Consider the following 7,733-nt stretch of genomic DNA (forward strand, 5'->3'; position numbering starts at 1 on the left):
GCGGGAGGGGCAGAAGCACATATCAGGAAGCCAGGATCTATACAAACAACTGTGCACAGACTGTAAGGGAAGTGTTATTACTCCCTTTCACAGATAAGAACCGAGACTCAGAAAGAATAAACAGAAGTGGTAGAATCCAGATGTATGCAGTTAACACCTTGAGTTATAAGTACAGTATCTCTTGTTATATCGTTCTTCTGCACCGCACCATGAGCTAGTTGAGGTCAAGACAAGTCCGATTACACTTTGTGTTTCCAGCTCCTGGCACAAAGCCTAGCACACAGTAGGCTCCCACGAGAGGCTGAATCAATTAGTTGATAACTAATAACTCAATATTAATTAACTAATTGACATGGATTAATAACTATATGTCCCAGACTGTTACAATATTATATAATGCCACCCAACCCATAAATCCAAACTCTAATAAACCCTTGGGACGTGTCCCTTGGCTCCACTGCAGCTTCTAAAGAATGCTGGGACCCCATGGAGCAGTCTACAGATTCTGGGCAGAAGAAAATGCATTACCATGGGTGTCAGTCCGTGCTGCTGGTACTTCAAACTTCATTTCAGCATGCCTAAGTTCCTCAGGTCATGGAATAGTTTAGCAGATCTCTTTCTACTTAGAACCATCCCTCCCTCCCCAAGCACCCCACCCAGCCCTCCCTCCATCCACTCCCACACACTCTAGAGTCCATCAAAATTGTTGTATGTAATTTGAATCTTTAGGGATTGCCCCCAGTGAGAAGTAGGATTTTTTAAAGTCCCATGAAGCAAAATGTTTCACAGCCACCAGACGAGTCATGTTTCGTGCCTTGCTGGAAACCAGTGCTCCAAGAAGCCCCCAGTGGCTCCTCAGTGTCCGCTCAGTGCCCCTCTGCATCAGAGCTGATAGGCTCTGGTCCTTCACCATGGCCAGGCATTCCCAGAGTGCACCATTTTGTATACCACGAGTCATGAACATTTTAAACTGAGTCCCTGTTGCTGTAAAGGCCCAGTTAGTACATTTATAACTTTCCAGTCTTCATGACTTTTGAAGAACCAAAACCCCAAAAAGCCTGTTTTATTTTATTTTATTTTTAAGATTTTATTTATTTATTTGACAGAGAGAGATCACAAGTAGGCAGAGAGGCAGGCAGAGGGGGGGGGGGAATCAGGCTCCCTGCTGAGCAGAGAGCCTGATGAGGGGCTCGATCCCAGGACCCTGGGATCATGACCTGAGCCGAAGGCAGAGGCTTTAACCCACTGAGCCACCCAGACACCCCTTGTTTTATTTTATTTTGCTTTATGATCAGCTACTCTTTTTTAAAAAAAAGATCTTATTTATTTATTTAGCGTGAATGGTGGGGAGGGGCAGAGGGAGAGAGAGAATCTCAAGCAGGCTCTGCATTGAGCACTCAAAGTGTGCCAAGGGGCTCCATTTCAGGACCCTGAGATCATGACCTGAGCCAGAACCAAAAGTCACATGCTTAATCCACTGAGCCACCCATAGGCACCCCTATGATCAGCTACTCTTAAAAATGAAAATTGATACCTCTGCATTAATGTATTACTTCATAGTTTATTAGAAAGTATTACCCCATAAATTGGTTTATTTGACCCTTGGAACAATCTGGGAAATATTATTATCTCCATTTTACAAGTGAGAAGTCAGAGGTTGAAAGATGTTTTATAATTTTCCCAAGGTCACACAGCTAATAACTGGAAAAGCCAGGACTAAAATCCAGGTCTTTGAATAGCAAATAGCATTCTCTTTATATTAGAAAGAACCTTAGTGGTGTTTAAGTCTGAGCTCAAATGAGAAACTGAAGTTCGGAGAGGCTGAATGAACTTCTCCATTCAACTCATCTTTCTGGGAGACTTGCTCATAGCAGAGGAAGAACATTCAATCTCCATTCTTCACAGTCTATCTTAAGAATCCACCATGTTCGAAACCACACATGTACCTAGAGGTACAGGAATGATTTGTATTATTAATCATGTAGGATTAGGCTGAATAAACTGAAAAATACTGGTCACATTCCTCATCACAAACCTTGAAGGGAATCTCCAAATATCTCAGCTGTGCTAAAATATTGTATGGAGAATGCTTTAAAAACAGGCTGAAACCATTTTTAGATGGTACTGTGATATTTCTGTGGTGCTCAAATAGTATGTACTTTTCTGTAGTTTGGACAGTAAAATTGATGCTATAGGGATTTTGTGACTGCTATGCCTGGTGCCGAAGTAGATATGTCCTAAGAGAGCAAATCCCCGGACACTTGGGACAGGAAGGACCAAAAGAAACTTCTTTGTGAGAAATACAATGAGTATTATTTTGGGGTGCCTGGGTGGCTCAGTGGGTTAAGCCTCTGCCTTCAGCCCCGGTCATGATCTCGGGGTCCTGGGATCGAGCCCCACATCGGACTCTCTGCTCAGCAGGGAGCCTGCTTCCCTTCCTCTCTCTCTGCCTGCCTCTCTGCCTGCTTGTGCTCTCTGTCAAATAAATAAAAAAATCTTTATCTAAAAAAAAGAAATACAGTGAGTATTATTTTGATATTTGCTGTGGAAATTCCAGAAACATATTTCTTCATTTGTTCTAAATGCTCCGTAAAGCACGTACTCTGAGCCAGTCACTTGAAGTGTGTCCGACAAACCCCATTTGTCCCTGTTGTTCCCTGTCTTGAGTCACACAGCCGTGTAAGGTTATTTGGCAGGGCTTTGAGCCATGTGGCTCTCCAGCCATCACTTGGTTCAGTGTCCACCCACCCCCACTGCCAGCTCCCTGGGTGGGCTGGACTTTCTCAGGAGTCTCAAGGCAGTAAAGCACAGGCCTCGGACCCTCCCAACCCCAGAGGCCATCCCCCAAACTCCAACTCTTGAGTTTGCCATTCCACTTCCTCCATCCTCAACGGTCTCTCTGAGCTGGTTTGTAGTCTCCCACACAAAAGCCTTCTGGGGCGGGGAAGCAGGGTAACTATAAATTTTATTCTCCACTTAGGGTTGTCAAATTGAGCAAATATAAATACAGAATGTGCTGCTAAATTTGTATGTCAGATAAACAAATAATGGGGGATCTTAAAAATGATCAGTTGTTTATCTGAACTACAAATTTAACCTCTTACGTTATCTTCCAATAACACTTGCACTCCTCTCTCCCCAGGTTTGCGGCATAAAAGCCATCAGGAACCTTCTAAAGATGGGGAGTGAAAACTCAGAACACAGAGGCTTCCCGGATGGAGAAGCAAAGACTATAAAAATATCTCGCCTTTGTTTGAGTCTCCTGCGGCAGTGACGCTAAAGCACAAATGAATGGCTCAGTGATTGCCCTGCCAGTGAAGCTAGGTGATGGCTGATGACAAGGTTTTTATAAAATGCTGTCTCTGTGACAAGGCAACTTTAGGATTTGGACGGAGGGTAGATTCTTGGCATTCACAGGTCCAGTCCTGAGACCTTCACAAATCCCCAAATTCATGAGTATTACTGCAGTGTAGTTTAGTTGAAAATTTTAAGTTATCCTTCAGACTCTTATGATTCCTATAGATACAGGATTTGAAAGTCAGTTATCAAATAGTCTTCTGGGAAAAAAAAAAATTGAGTAGATGCCTCTTAGCTTTTCCTAAATTTCAGACACCAGATCTAGCACTGACTTTCATTTAAGGCCACTTTTCATTAAGGCGCACCTTGTACCTGAATCTGAGTCTGGCTGGGGCCAGAATTCCTGGACTTGGGGCAGGAGCCACAACATCTCAGGCCATGCAACAAATGGAACTTGACCATTAAGCAGAATATGGGAACTCAGTTTATAGGAATTACAAGGAACACCTGAGGAGGCAATAACAGATGGCTTAGAAAGTGTGGTTTCATCTCCAAGTCTACACAGTGAATTATTGTGCCCAATTTGTTTGGATATGTTGCAGAACACCATGACTTCAAAAGAGTGTTTACACCGTTTTTGTGCAGATTGCATTATTACAGCCCTTGGAAGTGGCAATGAAGAATGTCCTGGGGTGCCCAAGCGGAATAGTTGGCTGAGTGTCCAACTCTTGGTTTCTGCCCAGGTCTTGATCTTGGGGTCCTAGGATCGAGCCCCAAGTCAGGCTCCATGCTAAGTGTGGAGTCTGCTTGGGATTCTCTCTCCTTCTCCCTCTGCCCCTCACACGTGTGCTCTTTCTCTCTTTCTCTCTAAAATAAATAAATAAGTCTTTAAAGCAAGCAATCAAAGAATATCCTCCCTGTTGGGAAAAGCTAGTTTCTAAAAGATCACTAAGGCCAGCCCCAAACACTGATGCACTTATCAGCAAAATTTATCCAAGTCGTGGTGAGTATACTCTGAAGAGAGTATGATGATCTCATACTTCATCAAGAGAGAACTAGCCAGCATCAATAAGCATCATAATCAGCAAGCACTCAGTGACAGCACTGAGGAAGGACTGGAGATACAGGCCATGCACAGATTACAGCGAGGCAAGAAACAACAGCCTGAATAATGGGAGTGGAGCCGAAGACCGTGGTGACAGTTCTCACTGTTAGCAGGACCTAGTGCCAAATGGACCAAGACATCTGATGACTCCTGGTATGAGCTTGGTAACAGGGTTAGGGTTAGGGTTAGGGTTAGTGGCAGTCGGTCCAGTACTGGATAGTGCTAGTGAACAGACCAAGTGTTCAGGTCTCATCCCCCACTGATTGAAGAAGATGATGGGGCACAGACAAGATAAAACCACGGTTAATCCTTTATCCAAGTTCCTGGCTGTGAGGTCAGCTTTAGAAGAACGTGAAGCAAAGGAAAACCAAACCGGATGATCCTCGATACAGTGAGTGACAAGCAGGAGTAAACCATTTACGCAGCAACACCAGTGGGCAGTTCACTGTATTGAGTGGCTCTTTTTCTTTGGAATTGGCCAGCGAGTAATGCTGGAAAGTGCACAAACCCATGGAACTTTATTACAGACCCACAGAGTAGCCCAAATGAGCCTTTACTAAAACCACGTCTGAGAATGAATTTTTTATAGCCTTTTTCCTTAATATTAAAGATGTAATGTCTTTACTTTTATGGACAGAATCTTGGATACATTGTTTGGTTTGCCTTCTGAGCCATGCTCGTTTACACTATTAGAATCTTATCCTCTTAATTTAAGATTTCCTTTTTGGAAGTAACTATAATTATTTAGTATTTTTTCTTTTATTTTAAAAATATATCTAAGTCGTATGATTTCACAGACTAGTGATTCCATTTGGAGCACCCTTTTGACCCAGCAATTTTTCGTAGTTATGTATTCTTCTTTTTTCCCCCCAAGATTTTGTTTTTAAGTGATCTCTGCATCGAACATGGGGCTTGAACTCACAACGCTGAGATCAAGAGTCCCACGCTCTACCAACCGAGCCATCCAGGTGCCCCCATAGGTCTGTATTCTTAAGTGAAGATTCAGTTGGCTGTTCTTTTTCCTCCCCTCAAAAGTTTTCTAGGCCTACAGAATGTTAAATAATATGTAATTTGACTTTTTTCCCTGGAGTGTTATATATTTATAGTTTCCTTATATAAGTTGTTATCTTCGTGAAGACCAAAGCTCAAATTTACTGTGCTTAAAAAACCATTCTCATATTGTTATTATTATTTTCATGGTATTTTCTTCCATAATATCTCATTTTTAAAATTAACTTGTAATGTATTATTTGCTTCAGGGGTACAGATCTGTGAATCATCAGTCTTACACAGTTCACAGCACTCACCATAGCACATACCCTCCTGAGTGTCCATCACCCAACCACTCTATCTCTCCCCACACCCCTCCAGCAACCCTCAGTTTCTTTCCTGAGATTAAGAGTCTCTTATGGTTTGTTTTCCTCCCTGGTCCCATGTTGTTTCATTTTTTTCCCTGCCTGCCCCCCAACCACCCCCGCCCTGCCTCTCAAATTCCTCATATCAGAGAGACCATATGATAACTGTCTTCCTCTGATTGACTTATTTTGCTTAGCATAATACCCTCTAGTTACATCCACGTTGTTGCAAGTGGCAAGATTTTGGGCTTTTCAATGGCTGCATAGTATTCCATTGTATATATACTATATATATATAGTATATATAGTATTCCATTGTATATTGTATATATACAATGGAATACTATATATATATATATATCTATAGATATATATCTATAGATATATATATATATATCACATCTTCTTTAACCATTCATCTGTTGATGGACATCTAGGTTCTTTCCATAGTTTGGCTCATAATATTTCATTTTTTTAAAAAGGTTCCTTATGAACTTAATTTCTATTTGTCACACAATGTTATTATTTTTCTATTTTTTCCTTCAAATGTTGGAATTTCTGATCCTGGGAAAAAGAAAACAAACAAAATGTCAAGTTCTATGAAAACTTGGTTCACTTACAGATTTCACTGAAGAAAAATTAAATTGATCTTCTGTAGCCTTCAGGTAAATACTTATTTTTTAAAGATTTTACTTATTTATTTGAGAGATAGAGCTGGGAGTCCAACTCGAGGCTCGATCCCAGGACCCTGGGATTAAGACCAAAACCGAAAGCAGGTGCTTAATGACTGAGTCATCCAGGTGCCCCTCTTCAAATATATATTTAAAGAGGTGGTTTTTAAAAAATTTATTTTACTACCACTTCAGTTCCTTTATTATATATGTTTGATGTTTCTTCCTATTAAAATATGGAAATACGTTGCACTTTAGCCTTGAAAAAAAGTACAAGATATGTTCAGAACGTCCCTAATTCTTTTCCTATTGGTAACCATGTAAGTTTCAAGAATAACATGGCACATGGAACAAACAATTGGAGGGAAAATTTTGCTTCTGTTTGAAAATTGTGTTCAGCATTTTGAGGGGTCCTATCAGTTTATAAATGTAGTGCTCGGCTAATCACACCCTAGAGAAGCAAGTTCATGGAACTTGAGCCTTGTCCTAGTGAAAGATAATTCTGTAAAAGAATGTCAGCAAGTAGATCATTTTACTCTTCTTACTTTAGTTTTATATTGAGGAACACTGTTGGGTATTTGGTGCCAGAAAGCTTTATGAAGACAGATCAGAAATAAAATTGACTTGTGTATTATTTTCCGTCATTGTCTTGATTTCAAGTTTATATTATCACAGTATTTACGAAGACTTCTTTGCACTGAGAAATTAATCTCAAAGTGTGTTTGTTTGTTCGCCAGCAGTGAGTAGCCCTCCAGAACAATTGCAATTAAATAACCTGCCCATTCATTGTAAATATTTTTCTGTCATTTTTTACAGATTGGGGCCAGCTTGATGTTTTAAATCTTCAGCCTGATAGGAAAACTAAAAGGCTTATTAAATTTCTACCATTTTATTGATAATAGTTAAAATCTGTTCTTTACAATTTTATTGGTAACCTCTGCCTTGAAATTTGATGACCACCAAAAATCAAGGGAAACTTCATATTCAATTACTTTTCTGGTGTAATGTTAAGTTATATAGATTATTAACACTTGCCTACTGGTTATAACCCTGGTTTTGTGATATAACTGCTTAGATTTTATTGGTGACATTAAATTAGTGGCTGCATTAAATAACTAAATTCCCATTGTGATTAACTGAGAGTTTGTTTTTTTTGTTTTGTCTTTTTTTTTTTTTTTGAGGGAGAGACAGTGAGCTTGAGTTGGCGGGGGGTCTGGGGCAGAAGGAGAGGGAGAGAGAACCCCACGCAGGCTCCTTGTCCAGTGCAGAACCCCACACTGGGCTGATCTCACAACCCTGAGATCA

The 7,733-nt window shown here is 40.6% G+C and overlaps 1 pseudogene; it reads left to right on the forward strand.

Annotated features, from left to right (window-relative positions):
- Positions 1 to 486: 486 nt before the first annotated feature.
- Positions 487 to 4,942, forward strand: LOC116580738 (annotated as a pseudogene).
- The last annotated feature ends 2,791 nt before the right edge of the window (positions 4,943 to 7,733 follow it).

The sequence above is a fragment of the Mustela erminea genome, chromosome 20 (genome assembly GCF_009829155.1).
Source record: "Mustela erminea isolate mMusErm1 chromosome 20, mMusErm1.Pri, whole genome shotgun sequence".
NCBI lineage: Eukaryota > Metazoa > Chordata > Mammalia > Carnivora > Mustelidae > Mustela > Mustela erminea.